We start from the raw sequence: 19,507 nt of genomic DNA, 5'->3' as shown, positions 1-19,507 counted from the left end.
TTGATTTTTATGCCATACAATTTATCAATTTTATGGTTCTGGATTTTGAGTCATAGTTAGAAAGACGTCCTTCACTCTGAGGTTTTTGTCCTTTTGAATTCATTTTAAAATTTTGCTTTGAGGTTCCAGAGGCAGGAAATGGTGGGGTAGAGGCGCTGCTGAATATTTCCTCCCCTTTAATAAAAAAGACTTCTTAAGACATTGAAAATTACATATTTTAAGTAAATTCAAGTAGATAAAATTTCTCTCTCACCAAATTCTAAATTTGGCTCTAATAAAGAGAAGTTTCAAAGACTTGCTGCCTGGAACTCTGACACAAGAAAGTGAAGGGACTTAGGGCCAACTAGGTCTGAATAAATCTGCACCCTCTATCCTAACCTGGCCGAGCTGAGAGGACACACCCTACCGGACTGGAGGAGAAAGGAACACCCAAAAGACAAAACAAAAAGAAAAGGAAGGGAAAACAAAACAAAACAAAAAATTAAAGCTCAGAATAACAATTTTCTCAAAAATTGGATATCCAGAAAGGGGTAGCTGGGCAAAGGTGGGGTTGAAGTCTTCTGCTGCCGCCCGGTATCGGAGCTGTGATCATGAAGGGCTGATAGGAGCTGTGGTTGTGGAGGGAGGGGCAGGGGTGGGCAGGTGAGGCTCGGTGTCTTGACCTCTTTTTCTCTTGCCGCCCTCTCTTCTGCTCCCGCCTTCCATTTGTAAACCCAACCAGAAGCCCAAGAAGAGTAGGAAGGCCAGAGTGATGGAGGCTAAGGTTTGTATAGATCTCTGAGGGCATAAAGGAAGACAGTTTTCACTGCCCTCCAAATACGGACCAGGAAATCCATTTTAATAAAAGATTTTTTGGTATCTATTGAAATTGATACAGGATATATGATATTAATATATTTCCTTGCAGTGTTTGGATAAATCTTTACTTGATCATGATATAATTAGCATGATAGAATTGTATATACAGTAAAACCTTGGATTGCAAGTAACTTGTTCTGCGAGTGTTCCACAAGATGAGCAAACATTTCTAACACACTTTTTTTTTTAAATGTTTTATTTATTTTTGATACAGAGAGAGACATGAGAGAGGGAGGGGCAGAGAGAGAAGAAGACACAGAACCGGAAGCAGGCTCCAGGCTCTGAGCTAGCTGTCAGCACAGAGCCTGACATGGGGCTCGAACCCACAAACGTGAGATCTGACCTGAGCCGAAGTCGGATGATTAACCGACTGAGCCACCCAGGCGCCCTCTAATACACTTTTAACTTGATAAACGAGATATGTCTTGCAATACTAGTAGTGCATGATGCCAAATATCACATTATCACAACTGAGCCAGTGGTTTCTCTCTCTCTCTCTCTCTCTCTCTCTCTCTCTCTCTCTGTCTCACTGTAGGATTGTGGGTGATATTCAAAGCAATGTCACATTTCCGCGAAATCCTCAAAAGGAAACAACAGCAAGTGTCATTGGATAGGTTCCTTGTTAAAGTTGTTTGAAAAGAAAAAGATTCCCCTGAGCCAATGGATAGCACTGATTCCATGAATGATAGTGAAGGTCGTCCTACACAGTAGCCCTCCCTTCTCTTGTCTCCCTCACACCAGCCATGAAGGTTTCCAAAGGTAAGTGCACATTAATTTATTTTTCTTTATATTTTGTATTGTCCTTATTATTTTGTTTTATATTACAGTACTGTAATCATTTTTATATGGATATTTTTAGGTTGTGGAATGAATGATCTGAGTTTCCATTATTTCCTATAGTGAAATTCACTTTGATATACAAGTGCTTTGGATTACAAGCATGCTTCCAGAACGAATTATGCTCACAAACCAAGGTTTTACTGTAATTTCATATACTGTCATATTATGTTCCTAATCTATGTCTTGACCCTGGTGTAAAATATCCCTGAAAAAATACCTTTACTAAAATCTACATGGGAAGGCAGAGCATCTTGTCTGACTAAGGACACCTTGTGCCACTTGCCACTTCTTTTAGTGTACCTGACCACTCTAGGTAAGAGATGTATGAAACGCAGTTGTTTCAGCCCACAGCCCAAGGGAGATCTGGGCTGTCAGAGTTAATGAGCCTCTCACACGGTCCCCTGATCACCTTCTTACCCTTCTGTCTTCACAGCAGGCCTCCAGAGCCTCATCTCACATGCAGGGTGTTCTGCATGCTCATGTTGCCATCTAGCAGATAGAAATTATTTTCCTCCCTGCTCCGCAGACTAAAACTTCCCCCTAGCCTCCAGAGCTTCTGAAAACAACTTTCCAGTGTCTCCTTCGTCCTCTCTGAGAGACTGAATGGCTCTAGGCTCCAAGAGGAAAGATGTTCCATCTCAGAAATTGAGAAGGCAAGATGTACCGGCCAAAAGATGGGGTGGGGGGGAAAACAGAAAATCAGCTCCTGGAACTAGTCGGCTCTTTGCACTGTATTTGAATCTCCTGATACCCCTACTTAGGCATACAGCATAAACACACCGGAGAATGGCAAGACGGGGATGAGAAAGGAAAGTATTAACACCTCAAGGAAGGATCATTAAAATCCATTAGAGCCTATTCTGTGCCAGGCATTTTATAAATGCCATCTTTGATACTTTTAATAACCATTTAATGGCAGTATTTGCTCCAGTTTACAGTTGGAGGATTTGTGGCTTTAAAGAGTCTAAGAGACAAACTTGAAACCACACAGAGATTTCCTGCACACATGCAGTCCCTTTCTTAGTTATCAAAATAATGAAAATTTCAACTCTACCCATAAACCACGTATGGCAGAGAAAGGTGCGCTCAGTCAAAAAGTTTTCTGGCTTCACTTGTTATAAACAAGTTGATGGTTGAGTTTTTCTTTTGCGGCTTCTAAGCACATACTACCCCAAAGCCTAGAACAACTACCATGACCTAGCTTCCCCCCCACTTCTTTCCCAGAAATAAAGGAAAGATGCAGAAGTCCAATTCAGAAAGTACTGAAATCAAGCATCCAGTGAACTTTGTTCCCTACAAGTAAACCCCTTATCAGTCTCTTGCAGAGATTCAAAAACGCTTATCTCGATAGAGCAGATTATGGGGCTGACCCACTCTCAATTCTGAGTAGGAATCAAATAGGCATTCTCTTCTGTCAGCAACTCCCGCTTTGCCAATCCAGATAAATCAATTAATGGGATGCAAAGCAGACGTCTTGCTTTTCTCTCCCCGGATGCTTGCCTCCCTGAGCTCCCCTGCACTCCTCAGTGCCCGGTTTAATACCATCTGAGAGTCCTTATTTACAAGAGGGCTTGCGCAGGTGCGAGCTTTCAGGCCTGCCAAACGGGAGCAATTGTCGCCCCTCCCCTTGCAAGCTCCAGGCTCCCCTCTTTGTGAGATACTTTTGTTTTCTCTGCTTTTCAGACCAAAGACGTCCCTCAGCAGCTCATCTAATCGGATTATGCTAATTTGTACTTCATGAACCTAAACAGCATAACTAGATCTGCAGAGGGCTCAGTCCAGGAAGAGAGGGACGTCGACTTTGTTAGTAAACCTACCCCAAAAAAGTGCAGAAAGAAAGCACGTCCCGTGTTTAGCCACACAAAGCTGCTACTCTGGAAGGCCCACAGAGCTCTTGACAATTTAGAGTGCCCAGAAGCCTTCTGCGTTCAGAATAGAAACAGTGAAGGCACAGAAAGGACCACAACGACAGGCTTTTTCCTGCTTATAAAGTTCCTCTTCTTCCTTTTACCCAATTTACTCACATTTACCCTCTTGGCTAATCGATATATAAATTCAGAAGCTGAAGCTGGGTGGTACAGTTCAACAAACATCTATCAGATACTACTACTCATTAAGGATGATGCTTCATGCTATGGTTTGCATGAAAGTGTCTAAGACTTCTTGCCTTACAGAATTTACACACTGGTAGGGAAAGACCTCCAGGTACAGAAATCAGAAAACACCTCAATGAGGGGATTGCAATTCCTCAATTTGTTTTCTCTCCCTCATGCTTGATGACCCTACTAGTCATCTTCCACAGATCATTTTAAAAATGACTTAGGGCGCCTGAGGTGGCTCAGTCAGTTAAGTGTCCAACTTTGGCTCAGGTCATGATCTTAAGGTTTGTGAGTTCGAGCCCTACATCGGGTTCTGTACTGATGGCTCAGAGCCTGGACCTACTACTTCGGATTCTGTGTCTCCCTCTCTCTCTCTGCTCCTCCCCTGTTCACGCTCTCTCTCTCTCTTTCAAAATAAATAAAACATTAAAGAAATTTAAAAAAAATAAAAATGACTTATGTTCAGGGGTGTCTGGGTGGCTTAGATGGTTCGGTATCTGCTTACTGATTATGGGTCAGATCATGATCCCCAGGTCATGGGATCAAGCTCCGAATCAGGCTCCATGCAGAGTGTGGAGCCTGCTTGGGCTTTTCTCTCTATCTGTCTGTCTCTGTAAAACAATAAAAAAACCTATGTTCATGTAAAGCTTTTTGTTTACTCAAAATACAGAAGTATATAACTTGATCTTTATAACAGACTGTGAGACAAGTAAAACTGATATTTCCAATTCCTTTTCAAGTGTTGAACTGAGAACTGGAGATACTAAATGGCTGATCCAAGATGAACCTTCTGGTTAATTATTGGGCTTCTGGTTCCCAGCCGAGTTCTTCCGGCCCCCATCCCTAGCATGCTGCCTCATTCATGTAAGTAAGGCCAGAGGGGACCTTAGAGGCCAAGTACTCCATTCTATTGTGCATGATGAGTAGGACTGCACACAAAGTGTTAACATGTTACACTAACACCTTGAAGGAAAAAAACCTGTTATGCCTAGATCGCAATATCCCCAAAGACCAGAGACCACCAGGAAACCGAGTCACACATGCAAAAGCAAAGGGCTTTTTATTACGGACTTAAGCTTGGTCTCTCAGATTTCACCAATGCAATGGATCCGTGCTGAGAGCCCCGAACAAGGGCTGAGTAGGGTTTTTATGGGGTTTGGGGAGGGGGAGTTACAAGAAATTGTGGCATAGGTACAGTGATCCAATCATTATCACATAACAGCATTGGCAGCAACTTTAACCATACATTTTGTTTAGAGTGTTCATTACTTTTGGCAGGACCCAATCACAATATTTAGGGTAGTTTTGAAATTAACCAATTACAGAACGAGCCCAGGGTCTTGTTCGGGCGACTATCAGGTTAACTTTAACATGAGGCAACAGGGTCCTATCTATAGTTTCTATCTACAGGCCTCACCCTTAGGAATGTGGAGGGTGGTTGCTGGCCTTCTCTGATTGGGTGTTGCGAAGATGGTCTCTCCTGCCTTGGGCAATGTGTAACTAACTGCCTGATAGTTTCCAGGAAACTGAAACTTAGGCCTTCTAGTTCAGAGAAGAAACTTAAAGCCTATCATGGAGTCAGTTTGGTTCAGACCTGCGTCCTTTCAAAATGACCTTCATGCATTGGGCAATTAGCAAAACCAATTTGAATTTTCAAATGCATAAGTGAAATTGTTCACCTGGAATCATCTAGGCAAGCATTTTTAATAAACTTCAGCTCATTTTTAGCCCTTATCTGTGCTGTCTCTGTTCTTGTGTAATCATAATACCATCCTGTTTCTTCCTTTCTTAGTTTAGACATCTATCCCTGGATTGGCCTATCCCGCCCATTTTTTAAAAATTTATAATAGTTTATTGTCAAATTGGTTTCCATATAACACCCAGTGCTTCTCCCCACAAGTGCTCCCCACCATGACCATCACCCCCTCCCTACCTCCCCCTTCAGTCCTTGATTCATTTTCAGTATTCAGCAGTCTCTCATCTCCCACCCATTTTGAAGTGAGACCCTTTCACACATCAGGTTCTTGCTGCCCCAGCCGGCCAGCACTCAGCAGTTTCGCTAATTAGTTTCTAAGCTGAGTGTACCCTTGGGTGAGGAAGTCCCAGCAGCTGCAGGGATCTTCCTTGGAGATTGCCACACACCGATCTCTGTTACACCCACGGAGGAGTATCTTCCTCTTATTCCAAAGTCCCCATTCCCTCTGGGATCTGACACTGAATTCCTGTATCTGATCTGAGAGACTCTTATAATTCACAATTCACTTACGAAGCTGAAAACATTGACTATCCTAAAAATGAATGGGGGAGGCTTTCTCAGTCCACACGCTCATGTCACCACTTCCCCCTCCTCGTTCCTCCAAAACAGCCTAAATATGCAGCAATAACCGGATTCCATCAGAAGAACAGAAAGGTGTATTTCATCTCTGCTCTCTGTCCCCGCAAAATGATTCTTCTAATCTCAAAGCTTCAGATGCCGGTTAGAGTGGAAAGTGGAAAGGCAGAGGGTTAGAAGTGGAAGATTTCAGGTGTGATTAAATAAACCATTTCCACTCAACAGTTTCTCTAAGATAGTTTTTTGTCTGAAGAGTTTCCACTAGTAGTTTTAATTTCCTTATACAGTTGAATATCGTAAGCCAATCTCCGACTTTTGCTATGGTTGAATATTCAGCAATCCAAACAATGATGAATATTTAAACATCTTAATCTTGGTATAATTTTGCTGTAAATGGCCTTCTTTCACCACTGTAATGGTACCTGACTGGGTTTTTAGTGCTCATTTAGTGAACACTCTCATGTCAAATTCTTACAATGAACTGAGTCCTGGGGGCTAGGGTGGATGTGGGCTGAAGTCTTCGGACTTTCCCAAACTAACTGCCTTGACTTCATTCAAATCAAGTATCATGGACAAAGCTCTGTGAAAAAGATAACTTCTTTACAAAAACTGTAGTGATATGCATTTTTTTAAACCCAGAATTAGAAAAAAAATTGGCTAGTGTTAGAAAAGCCTAAATGCATAAGAATTGCTTGTATTTTTAAAAGTTTATTTATTTATTTTGAGAGAGAGACAGAGAGGATCCCAATCGGGTTCTGCATCAGTTAGCCCCAATGTGGGGCTCGATCCCACGAACCATGGGATCATGACCTGGGCTGAAATTAAAAGTCAGATGCTGAAGCCACCAAGACACCCCAAGAATTGCTTGTATTGTATAAAGTTAGATATTTCATAAAGTACACTAATATACATTTCTGTTATGCTAGAAAACATATGATTGAATTCATTCGGGCAGTTTTTTCCTCATGTGTTGTATAGCCCCCAGGATTTTCCAAAGCCAGAACCCAGCAAATCCTTGAGAGTAGGATGCTGTGTGAATGATCCTCTCACTCCGTGATACAGTAGAGGGCTGTGTCTAAGAGATGCTGCTATTGAGGCGAGCATACTAAAGAGAAAACTAAGAATGGGGAAGGAGTTATATCTCAGGTTAGAAAAGACAGGTTACCAAAACAAAGTCCAAACTCCTTTGGGTATTTTGCCTGGAATCAGTTTCTATGGTAGGATAATTGCAAATGTACATGCAACATAAGAATCAAAATCCACTGTGACACCAGGGACCAGAGTCAGAGCAACTTAAAAACTAGAAAAGTTCAGAGAAATAGGATCAGCAAGATAGCAGAAGTAGAAAGTTCCAGCCATCATCCCTTGCACAGAAACACCGATTTAACAACCATCCCTGGATGAGAATATTGTCGTTAGAGCTCTGGAATCCAGCTGAGAGGTTACAGCACCCTGGTGGAGCACAGAAATGAGAAAAGGTGGAATGAAAAGGTAAAAACATAAAGTTTCACGTTATGTACATAACCTCATTCCCAAGCCAACACAGTACAATGCTGAAAGAGATCCCTTTGATTTGCGCATCCTCCGTGGGAGAAGGAGAGAGCAAAGTGGGCATTCAACTTCCCCTGCCTTTCAGAGTGCTACTTGTGAGCTCTCCTGTCATGCTTCACCCAGAACCCTGAAGAGAATCAGCAAAGCTATCTCCCTGGGGAGCAGTTAAGAACAAAGAAAAGAAGGGGGGCTTTCACCAACAAGTGCACAGATCTCAACACCTGACCTACAAACCCTAGTAGCAGACTGCCCTTGACCCGCTGGGATCAGGGCCACCTGCCAGTACACCTTGGCAACAGGCACACACGCCTCCCCACCAGGGAGTCCACATAGAAGGTCTGGCTGAGCCGGTTGGTGGAAGGCTTTCCTTGACAAAGCCAGTGTGTAACTGCTTTTTCAAATGTACAGACACCAGTGCAAGACTACAAAGACAATGAAGGTAGCGAAACAAATACTACAAAGAAACAAAATAAAGCACCAGTAACTGACTCCAAAGAAATGGAGATCTATGGATTGCTTGACAAAAAATTCAAAAGAATCATCTTAAAGAATCCCAGTGAGCACAAGAGAACACAGGTAGACAATAAATAAAATCTGGAAAACAATACATGAACAAAATGAGATGTTTAACAAAGAGATATAAATCATTAAAAAAGAACCAAACAGAAATTCTATAGCTGAATAAGAATACAAAGACTGAACTGAAATAAAAAAAAATTTTTTTTAATGTTCTATTTATTTTTGATACAGAGAGAGACAGAGCATGAGAGGGGGAGGGGCAGAGAGAGAGGGAGATACAGAACTGGAAGCAGGCTCCAGGCTCTGAGCTGTTAGCACAGAGCCTGATGCAGGGCTCGAACCCATGAACGTGAGATCTGACCTGAGCCGAAGTCGGAGGTTTAGCCGACTGAGCCACCCAGGCGCCCCTGAACTGAAATTTTTAATAGCTTCAGTAGCAGACTCAAACAGAAGAATGAATCAGCACACTCAAAGACATGTCATTCGAAATTATCCAGTTGGAAGAACAAAAATTAAAAAAAAAAAAAAAGATTGGAAAGGAGTGAGGAAAGCTGGTGGCGTACCTTTAAGAGTATGAATATATGCATTGTGGAAGTCTCAGAAGGAAAATAGAGGGGAAAGGGCAGAGAGATTATTTAATGAAATATGACTGAAAATTTCCCATTCATCAATGGTAAATGGATAAAGAAAATATGGTATATATGTTCAATTGAATATTATTCAGCCTTAAAAAAAAATCTGCCATTTGCAGGAACATGGATGAACCTTGAGGACATTATGGTAACTGAAATAAATCAGGCACAGATACCACATGATATTGCTAACATAAGGAATCTAAAATTAGTTAAAATCATAGAAGCAGAGAGAGGAATAGTGGTTGCCAGAGGCTGGAGGGAGGGAGCAATAAGGAGGTGTTAGTTAAGGAGGACAAACTTCCACTTAGACAAGATGAATAAGTCCTAGAGACCTACTGAACAACTTAGAGCCTGTAGTTAATAATATTGTACTACATACTTAAAAATTTGCTAAGAGAGTAGATCTTATTATACATTAACACAAAATAATAATAAAGAGAATGAGAGGAAGCTTTCGGAGATGATGGATATGTCTATGGCATAGCTTATAGTGATCATTTCATGGGTATATGCTTATCACCAAACTCATCAAGTTGTATATGTTAAACATGTGTACCTTTTTGAGTGTCAATCATGCCTGGGTAAGGTGTTTTGTTTGTTTTTTAATAGGAAAGATCAAATGGTTCTTAGATCAAGTGGTTTGGTGTATTGGACCTTCTTTTAAAGATACAGAGTCGTATCCCTGCTTCCATTATTCATAAAGATCCAGTTCTCTGGACTGGTATGTGACACTAGGTTCCCCTCATTGTTCTTTCCTGCAACTCTGCACCAGTTCTCCAGTCCAAGTAGTGGCTAGTCTTTGGACTTTGTGGGAAGGTGGAAGTGGAATGATGTCATATGTTTGAGGTATTGCAGAATTTGGCAGCAAGTTTTCAGTTTCACTCTAGCTACTCTCCCAGTTTCCAATTCCCATCCAGTAAATGTTGCAATTGCCCTGAGAGTAGTGGGAATCCTTGATCTCTCTGCTCTTCTGAAAGATCCAAAAGATTATCTGCTTTCTGAGCTTAGTCTTTGGTAGATGAATATGTCATGGAGCAGGGGTCACATGAGGTACCAATAGACATAGCAGTGGGCCTTAGAGAATATGATGCTGGTGTGTGTGTGTGTGTGTGTGTGTGTGTGTGTGTGTGTGTAGTGTTTGGCTCATGCTTCTGGGGATGGATAGATAAATAGGGGCAAGAGAAATAGATTGCTCTATAAAATAGTCCATTGAATAGTGGACTGCAGAACAACTGTTTTTCTACTTTAAACAAATTGTTTTATCAGTTCATGGACTTGTACCTGGGCTTCTATGAGACAGCTGTTACAAATCATGGACTTGTAGACCAGAGTCCTGGTCATGTTCCAAGTCTGTTCTTTTAACTGGAAGCAGAACACACTGTGAATTAAGATCTGGGAGAATATCTGCTATTCAGTGGCCTAATTTGCTGCCGTGTGATTGGCTAAGAGCCTCCCAAATGAAATTCCCTGCTTCATAGCCAGAAATGGCAGGTAAACACTGTGATATACAAAATGGAGTTATGATTCAAGTGCATTTTCTAAACAGCTATTTCCCAGACTTTCTTAACCTCTCAAGTTTGGGTTAGGAGTTCATCTTCCAAGAGCTCTCATAATACCTTGTGCTTCCTGCTGTTGTAGTATTCATCATGCTTCACAATCTTTATTCATTTGTCTGTGCACCATCTAGAGCAAACCTCCCAAGAGCTTGGAAGCATTTTTCATGTACACACAAAGTTGATTAGGTGCACGAACCAGCCTAGTGGAATTTTCTCTCAAATATCTCACAAGAATCCAATGTAGGCAGAGATGGTGGTGGTCATTTTCATAGAACCATTGATCCATCTACCATTCTTCTGAATGGCAGTTTTTGGGGGAGTTGATGTATACTCATCCCCACACTCACTGGCTCTCATGATCTAGCAGCCTGGTGGAGAATAGATGTTTAATGAAATTTGGTAACCTTCAGGTACCCTTGCCACTCAGGTCTAAGTTCCAAGTGCCCACTAAAATTATTATATAATTAGCCCAAAGTATATATTTGTTCAAGCAACACCATATGAATCTTACCCCTACTTAGCTGAAATTACTTCCCTTACAGGAAGGAGAAGAGAGCTTTTGTAGCATCCAGAGGCATACAACTGAAGGGCTCCACAGGGGACTTTATATCTAACCCCCATCCCCTACTTTTTAAGTATCTTGTCTCCTGAATATATATTTTAAAAGTAAATGAAATAAAGAACCAACTGTTCTTAATGCCCAAGATTTTTGGCACCTGAAGTTTAACTCCAAGATGATTATTAACTTCATCTTCTCTGGAGGGAGTTCTTTAGGAAACAGACTTTAGGAGAGTATGAATTAAGAAAATTTCATGCAGCTTAGCTATTTTTTTTTTCAAGTTTCCAGAAGAAACCTCTGACTGAGCTGGTAACATAATAGTGCGTTTGATTGAATCAGGATAGGCTTTCATACCTTGGCTCATGATGCTACCCCACAGAGATTGGGCTTCTGGAGAGACAGAAAACCCAGTCAGGGCCAGCCTGTCTACCAAGCCCCAAGCTACCTGGTAAGTTTGTTAGAAAATATCATTCTTCGTCTTTAATTGAAAAGAATTTTTGAGGTATAAAATACATATCAAAAGTGCACGAATCTTCAAAGTGTAACTCTATTTTCAATAAAGTGAACATATCACTATCATAATAAAGAACTAGAACTCCAGAACCCCCTTCTCCGGCCTCCATGAGAAACCATTCATGCTGACTTTTAATTCCACAGATTGATTTTGCCTATTTTTGAACTCCATGTCAATGGAATCATGCAGAATGTACTTTTTTTTTTAAATCTTTGACTTCTTTCTCTCAGCATTATGTTTGAGATTCATGATCCACCGATGTTAATGCAAGTAGCAATATTCCATTCATTTTCCTTGCTTTACAGAATGTGGTGTATGTGTGTATGTATATGTGTATGTATGCAATTGTGTATCTGAATTTATTCATTCATATTACTTTAATGTTTATTTACTTTTGAGAGACAGACAGAAACAGAGCACAAGTGGGGGAGGGGTAGAGAGAGAGGGAGACACAGAATCTGTTAGCACAGAGCCTGACTCGGGGCTCAGACTCATGAACTGTGAGATCATGACCTGAGCCGAAGGTGGACACTTAATGATGGTGCCACCCAGGTGCCCCATCCGTACTACTTTTGACAAACATTTGTGTTATTTTCAGCTTTATGCTATTTTAAATAATGCTGCTATAAATATTTGTGATTGGAATTTGTAGGTCTCAGGATGTCTGTGTTCACCTTTAGCAGATACCATCAGTTTTCCAAAGTGGTGTGTCATGTTAGACTCTTACCAGCAGTGTTATGTGAGTCCAAGTGACTTTATATTTTCACCAGCACTTGGCATTGTCTCTCTCTTAAATTTCGGTAGTTTTAATAAGCAGTTTTAATTTGCATTTCCATGCTGATTGAGCACCTCTTCATATATTTATTGATTGTTTGGTTAGCTTATTTTGTGAATTATCTGTTCAAGTTTTTGCTTGGTTTTGTCCTGAATTAAAAAAAATTGTTGACTTCTACATATTAATTTATATGAATTCTTTATATTTTGGGGATAAGATTTTTCTGTTGGAGATAAATATGTATAATTAGCATCTCCTGTCACTTTGTGTTTGCCTTTTTTATTCTCTTAATGGTGTCTTTGATAATTGGATAATTTTAACATAATCCAACTTATCAATTTTTTCTCTCATGGTTCAAGTTTTAAAAAATTTTTTTAAATGTTTATTTATTTTTGAGAGAGAGAGCAGAGTGTGAGTGGCAGAGGGACACAGAGAGGGAGACACAAAATCCGAAGCAGGCTGCAGGCTCTGAGCTGTCAGCACAGAGTCCGATGTGGGGCTCAAACTCACAGTGAGATCATGACCTGAGCTGAAGTTGGACACTTACCTGACTGAGCCACCCAAGTACACCTTGAACTTTCTTTGAGGAGGTGTTCTTTAGGACAGCAAATCCTTTTTGGTGCAACTCTTCATCCATCTGGGAGAAATACTTGTGTGGCTCCCACCAAAGGTTAGCATCGGTAGTTTTACAATGGCTGGTCTTCTATACCTCGTCCCTGAAGTGTTTCTTGTTTCATTGGCTTGACGTTTTTCACCTGACATTTTTATTCTGGTAATGTTTGTCTTTGTTCCTGCTTATGTCAGCTGACTAATCCTCACCTGGTCCTCAGGTTCAATTTCTTAGTCTCAGCTTTGATCTGACTGACCAGACTTGCCAATTATGTACTCTATTAGCTAGTCTCAATGTCCTTAGATCTAATTTTATCCCCAGCCTCTCTCATGGTTATGGATGTGCAGCAACTGTTGGCCTAGTTGTCCTAACCTCTGTCTGGTAGGGAATGTTCCCAGCCCGTTAGAATATGTGCTAGTTAATCCCAACTTTTTTTTTAGGTTTTTTTTTTTAATTTACTTTTGAGAGAGAGAGAGACAGCGTGAGCAGGGGAGGGTCAGAGAGAGAGAGGGAGACACAGAATCTGAAGACAGGCTCTAGGCTCTGAGCCAGCTGTCAGCACAGAACCCAATGTGGGGCTCGAACCCATGAACCGCGAGATCATGACCAGGGCCGAAGTCGGATGCCCAACCAACTGAGCCACCAGGTGCCCCCCCCCCAGTTTTTTTTTACTTTGGCACTTCAAAGTTAGGTGAGTTTATAGGATTGGAAACCCTGTTAAAGACCTTCCTGACTTGTACTGGTAGATTTCAGTGTAGATGGCTTCTAGCTGAGAAATGTGATAACTCAAGAAAACCTCAAGAACATGCCTTTAGTCAAAGCAATAGCATCATCTTCATGTATTAAGAAAAGCATTATTGTTATTACTATTTGGACACAAATTATTATTACTAGGTACAATGCTAAAGAGAAGGAACTAAGGGTAAAAGAAAAAAAACCAAAGCACAAAACCAAAAGGGAGCAAATAAAGGAGAAATGCTATATTTTTTTCTTGGAATGCTAAAGACAATTTCACTGAACTTTCTAAGTCTGTTACCTAAGTATCCCTTTTTATTTCACACAGATGATTTTGTTCATTATTTAGGTTAATATACTAGATCACAAATTTGAGAGTGCTTTTATGTGGTAGGTATTTTTTAAATAAATTAAGTCCCAACTGAATTATATACATGATAAGAGAAAGTAATTAAAGTCCTCATAATGCTGGTTAAGTACATTCTGAATAATAACTGACATTTATTGAGAGCCTTCTGTGCACTAGGCACTGTTCTTTAATATGTATTAATATATTTAATTCTCACAAAATCCCATGAGGTCCAGAGTATTATTTTCACCATATTAGAAATGAGAAAACCGAGGCACAGAGAAACTTGCCTGAGGTCATTCAGCTAACAAAGAGCAGAGCCAGGATTTGACTCTGGATATCTAGTTTCAGCACCTGCAATCTTAACCACTATGCCTCCGCCTCTAAATTTAGTATAATCTATATAACTCAGTAGTAAAGAAAGCAGTAGGAAAGAAAGTCTAAGTTCCTCCCAAGAGATCTGAATATCATAGGAGAAGACTAATAGCTAAGATTTATCAAGTAGGTACCCATGTGTTGGATACAATGCTAAGTAAATTATATGCATGTTTTCTTAGTTTTGAAAACAACATTGTGAAGTAAGTACTGTTAATCCTAAATTAAAGATGAAGGCAGGATTAGAAAGATTTAGCAAGTGCTTTCTATAAGGTTACACAATAAAGAGTCAGATTCTTAAGACTGTGTGTTTTATGTTACCACTATGCTACACTGTCTCCCAAGATGAGGAAGCTTCCCAGGTGAAATCCTTAGTATAAAACTGAAAATGCAATTTGATATGCTGCTAAATAGCTAAAGAGACAGAGGGAAAGACTTTGCTATTATGATTTGACGGGCCCCATTTGAAAGAGAGATACATATTGAGTGATTGAACATTATAAATAATCTGATAATCAGCTGAGTGTAGTGGAGATAGGAAAAGATTTATCATGTGTTTTCCATGCTGGATTTCTAGTTTAATGAACTGCTTGGAGGAGAGGAAAAAAAGATTTCCAAAGGAAAAAAAATAACAGGAAATTATTCCCTTCTTAGGTAATCATAATGCCTATAAGAAGCTGTGCTGTTATTAAAAATATTCTTTTACTTTTCTTTTTTCTTTCAGACTAAGGAAACTTGTTACTAATTTTTCCATGCAAAACTGCACAGAATATGGATACATATACTAAAAGATCTTCACATTTTACAGATTTTAGATCTAACATGACTTATACAGCTTTACAGATATTTAAAGAACATTCAGTGATTAAAGCAGTCCCTGGAAAATATGTTCTGTCCACAGAAACATAAAATTTCACTAATTGACATGGACTTTAAAATTAGACCTGGGAGATATGTAATGTAGACACATTCTGTATGAAAGCTAGACATCTTTGGGCTCAAGCATGGTATATTTATCGTCAATTGACATATACGGGCAGCTTTACATTGGACTGATTTGCCTCAGTGATTGTTACTGGACCGAGACCACCTGCAACTGCCTTTACATTCTTTATTTGTACTTATGGAGCCTCCTCATTATTCATTCCCTGTTTGGACATATTCATTCCCTGTTTAAACACATTTCTGAATCTCTAGGTGGTATTCCTTTGGTTTGCCCAAATGTCAGGCGCACATGTTCTCCTTGCAAATATTTTGGTTTAATCAACCCATCTACACCGATCACTTACGATTTGTGAGTTCCTAGCTTTAGCTAAATGAATTTCCTTTCAAACCTCACTCATCCACCTCATTTTCTCATCTCTCTCTTTTGCCTGTCTTCTGGTGTAACAAGATGTTAATTGGGACTTTTTATCTTGGAATTCCAACTAATGCCCTTAACACAAAAGATGTTACTTTCATATTCTCAAGAGAGGAGGTCGCCCATCTAACTGGGACTTAATTAAAGACAAAAACTGGTCCAGAGACCTTCACTCCCAACACTCCAAGATGTCAACAGTTTGAAAGGAAATTCATAGAAGGGAATTCAAAGGATTAGAGTGCTTGCTTTTTTACTTTTCTCTCTATGAGGAAGGAGATGCACTGTTTTCTTGCAAACCATTTCAGTCTCTATTTAAACAGATCTAGGATTACTTTTTCTCATGTAAAAGTAAGTCTGAGAAAGATAGTTGATATCTTCAGTTATCTGCTATTTTTTTGACCTTTCTCCCATGGTCACAAGATGGCTTGCTGTAGCCCAGGGCAGATAGAAAAAAAGGCCCATCTCAAGGGCATAGGTCACCCTTGTTTGAGAAACCACATTGTTTTCATTGATCTGTTTGTCTGTTCTTTTACCAATTCCACACTGTCTTGATTACTATGGTTGTATAATTAAGTCTTAAGGTCAATCAGTGTCAGTCTCCCAACTCTGTTGTTCTTCACTTTGTTTTTAATGTTTTATTTTTTTATTTATTTTTGATACAGAGAGAGACAGAGCATGAGAGGGGGAGGGGAAGAGAGAGAAGGAGACACAGAACCGGAAGCAGGCTCCAGGCTCTGAACTAGCTGTCAGCACAGAGCCTGACGCGGGGCTCGAACCCACGAACGTGAGATCTGACCTGAGCCGAAGCCGGAGGCTTAGCCGACTGAGCCACCCAGCGCCCCACTTTGTTTTTAGAAGCACTCCAACAGACTCCCTCTTCAGTTTCATTTGCCAATATTCTAATGCATGGCCACCCCTTGCTGAGAGGCTGTGACGGCCGTATTTAATGTTTTAACTCAATGTGCAGCATTAGATATACCTGTTGGGTTAGTCATCTGATGGTAACTGTAGGTGTTGGGAAACCTTGTCATACAGAGGTCCATGGCATCACTGTGAAACCCACAAACATACCCCATGAATGAGCCGGCACTGGGAAAAAAATATTTATAGCCAAAACAAAACCAAAACTATAACAAACACTTGTTAACTGGAAGACCTTTGTTTCTTTTCTATAATTTCCCTACCTTCTGCCTTGGTCTTGAAGGGCACGGAGAAGGGAGGGGCAGAAGATCAGGAAAGGTAAAAGACTACACCATACCCCTTTCCTCCAGTGCAAGTTTCTGGGTGAGGCAGATCTGAGCTGTTAGACTGGGAAAAGCTGTGAATTAGATGCAAGATTGACAATTCAACTGCAGCTGGCTTTACTTTTTTCATTTAATTTTATTTTTTAGTATCTTTAATGATAAGGGAGCAATGGGATCTGCTGAGATAAAGTTAGAGAATGGGAAGGGGAAATCTGACATAGGATCATAGTTGGGGGGTCTTGTATGAAGGAAGGTAAACCCACTTCCTGATTGTGTTCCACTGAGTTCAGCCCCTTCAACAAACTGGTTTTGCTAGGAACTACAAACTCCTTTAATCCTGGCTGTTGACTCCAGCCCTGACTCCTAGCAAGTCTTCCTGGCTCTTATTTGGTGGCCTTTTCATTGCTGTAAAGATGCTGAGTCTGTTAGCAAAAGGCAACTTTAGGAGAAATATTTGGTGTCTGTGGGACAGGAGAAAGCCCAGGAGGAATACTTACTGTCACTGACTGTCTTTGTGATGTCTCTGTAGCCCTGAGTTTCCTAATCTGAAATAAATGGGCTAAAGAAAATGATTGTAGTAGACATCTCTTGTGATGGTTGCCTAGCTCGCTTTGTTCTCAGGACATTGCCCCTGATACGTAGGGATGCTGTGGGTCCATGTGAGCCAGTGTTTCTCCAGAGCGGATTAAGGAGGAGGAGACCTCTGGACCAGCCAGGACAGGCTCTCTCTCCTGCAGTACTGATAGGGGGACACAGAGATGGAATAATGTTGACATTGAGAAACTCACCCTCACCTGCTGCTGCTGGCCCCCAAAATGCCAGCTTGTTCTCCATGGGGCTTAATGAATCAACTCCTCCTTGGCTTTCATGCGATTCCTGGTAGTTTTTCCATAAATCCCTCACTTTGTTTAAGCTACCCAAAACTATTTTCTATGACTTACAATTCAAGGTAATTTTTTTAAAAGTTTATTTATTTATTTATTTTGAAAGACAGAGGGACAGGGAGGGGCAGAGAGAGAGGGAGAAAGAGAATCCCAAGCAGGCTCTGGGCTTTCAGGGAAGAGGCTGATGTGGGGCTCAGACTCATGAACTGTGAGAGCATGATCTGAGCCAAAATCAAGAGTCAGATGCTTAATCGACTGAGCCTCCCAAGTGCCCTCCAAGGTATTTTTTAATGTTTATTTTATTTTTGAGAGAGAGAGAGAGAGAGAGAGAGCGCGCGCGAGCGAGCAGGGGAGGGGCAGAGAGAGACACACACAGAATCCAAAGCAGGTTCCAGGCTCTGAGGTGTCAGCACAGAGCCTGACATGGGGCTTGAACTCACAAATCATGAGATCTTGACCTAAGCTGAAGTCGGCACTTAACCTATGAGCCACCCAAGAGTCCCCCAAGGTACTTTTTTTTAGAGTCCATTCAATTTCTACAATGTTATTATTCTTTGATTTAATGGTACCTGTTAATCCTTTTTTCTTTTTTTTTTTGTTTGTTTGTTTGTTTTCTGAGGTTTGTTTGTTTTGAAAGACAGAGAGCAGGGGAGGGGCAGAGGGAGAGAGAGAAAATCTGAAGCAGGCTTCTCTGCCAGCAGGGAGCCTCACCAGGCTCAATCCCATGACCCTGAGGTCATGATCTGAGCTGAAAGCAAGAGTTGGACAGTTAGCTTATTACTGAGCCACCTAGGAACCCTGGTACCTGTTAATTTTTTTTCTTTTTATGTTTACTTATTTATTTTGCAAGAAAGAGAGTGTGTGCAGGAGGGGCAGAGAGAGAAGAGGGAGAGAGAAAATCGCAAGCAGGATCCTCACTTTCAGCACAGAGCCCAGCTCAGGGCTTTGATCTCATTAACTGTAAGATCATGACCTGAGACAAAATTAAGAGTCAACACAACTGACTGAACCACCTCGGTGCCCTGGTACCTGTTAATCTTGAACAGAGATGAGTTGTAACCTTGGGCGTTGGTAACCACAGACACCTGGCAGCTAGGCACTGGGGAGCAACTCCCTTTTTGGCAGTCCTTACACTGATGGATACTAGAGATATTCCTTTTAACAATGTCAGACTTTTAATTAGGTAAATTTGCATTTGTTACACATGAAGAGCATTTTTAGTTTGACAGTTTATATTAAAGGGATAAGAGCTATTTATAGAATTCAGTGCAAGAAATAGGTGAGCCAAGTCATATTTTGCAAGTCACCATATCAAAGGTACTATTATTAGATACACATTGAGTCTAAACATTGAGTGTATTCTTGATCCATTCATTAGGTGTTTAGGTTTAGCACTTAAATCTCATGCACCAGCATCTCGCTGAACTGACTGAATTGAATCCGGGGTATTTTAAGGGCAATGGATGCTTTGTCATTAATTCCTCAAGGTAATCATGGATATTAAAAGAGTTAATTCAAATTAAACATATTTTGTTGTAAATGTCATATATTATTACACTATAATTTGATACAGCATGGTTATCCAATACCTATCAAGTACCTGTAGAATGACAATGTTTAAGTGGAATACCAAAGTTTAGAAACGTAATTAGCCCCTGAGACCTCCGAATTATGGACTCTTTATGGTTCTTTAAGAAGTTATTGTTATTGAT

This window comes from Suricata suricatta, chromosome 13 (assembly GCF_006229205.1).
Source record: "Suricata suricatta isolate VVHF042 chromosome 13, meerkat_22Aug2017_6uvM2_HiC, whole genome shotgun sequence".
Classification (NCBI taxonomy): domain Eukaryota; kingdom Metazoa; phylum Chordata; class Mammalia; order Carnivora; family Herpestidae; genus Suricata; species Suricata suricatta.
The sequence above is the reverse complement of the archived record's forward strand: the minus strand, read 5'-3'. Positions refer to the sequence as shown.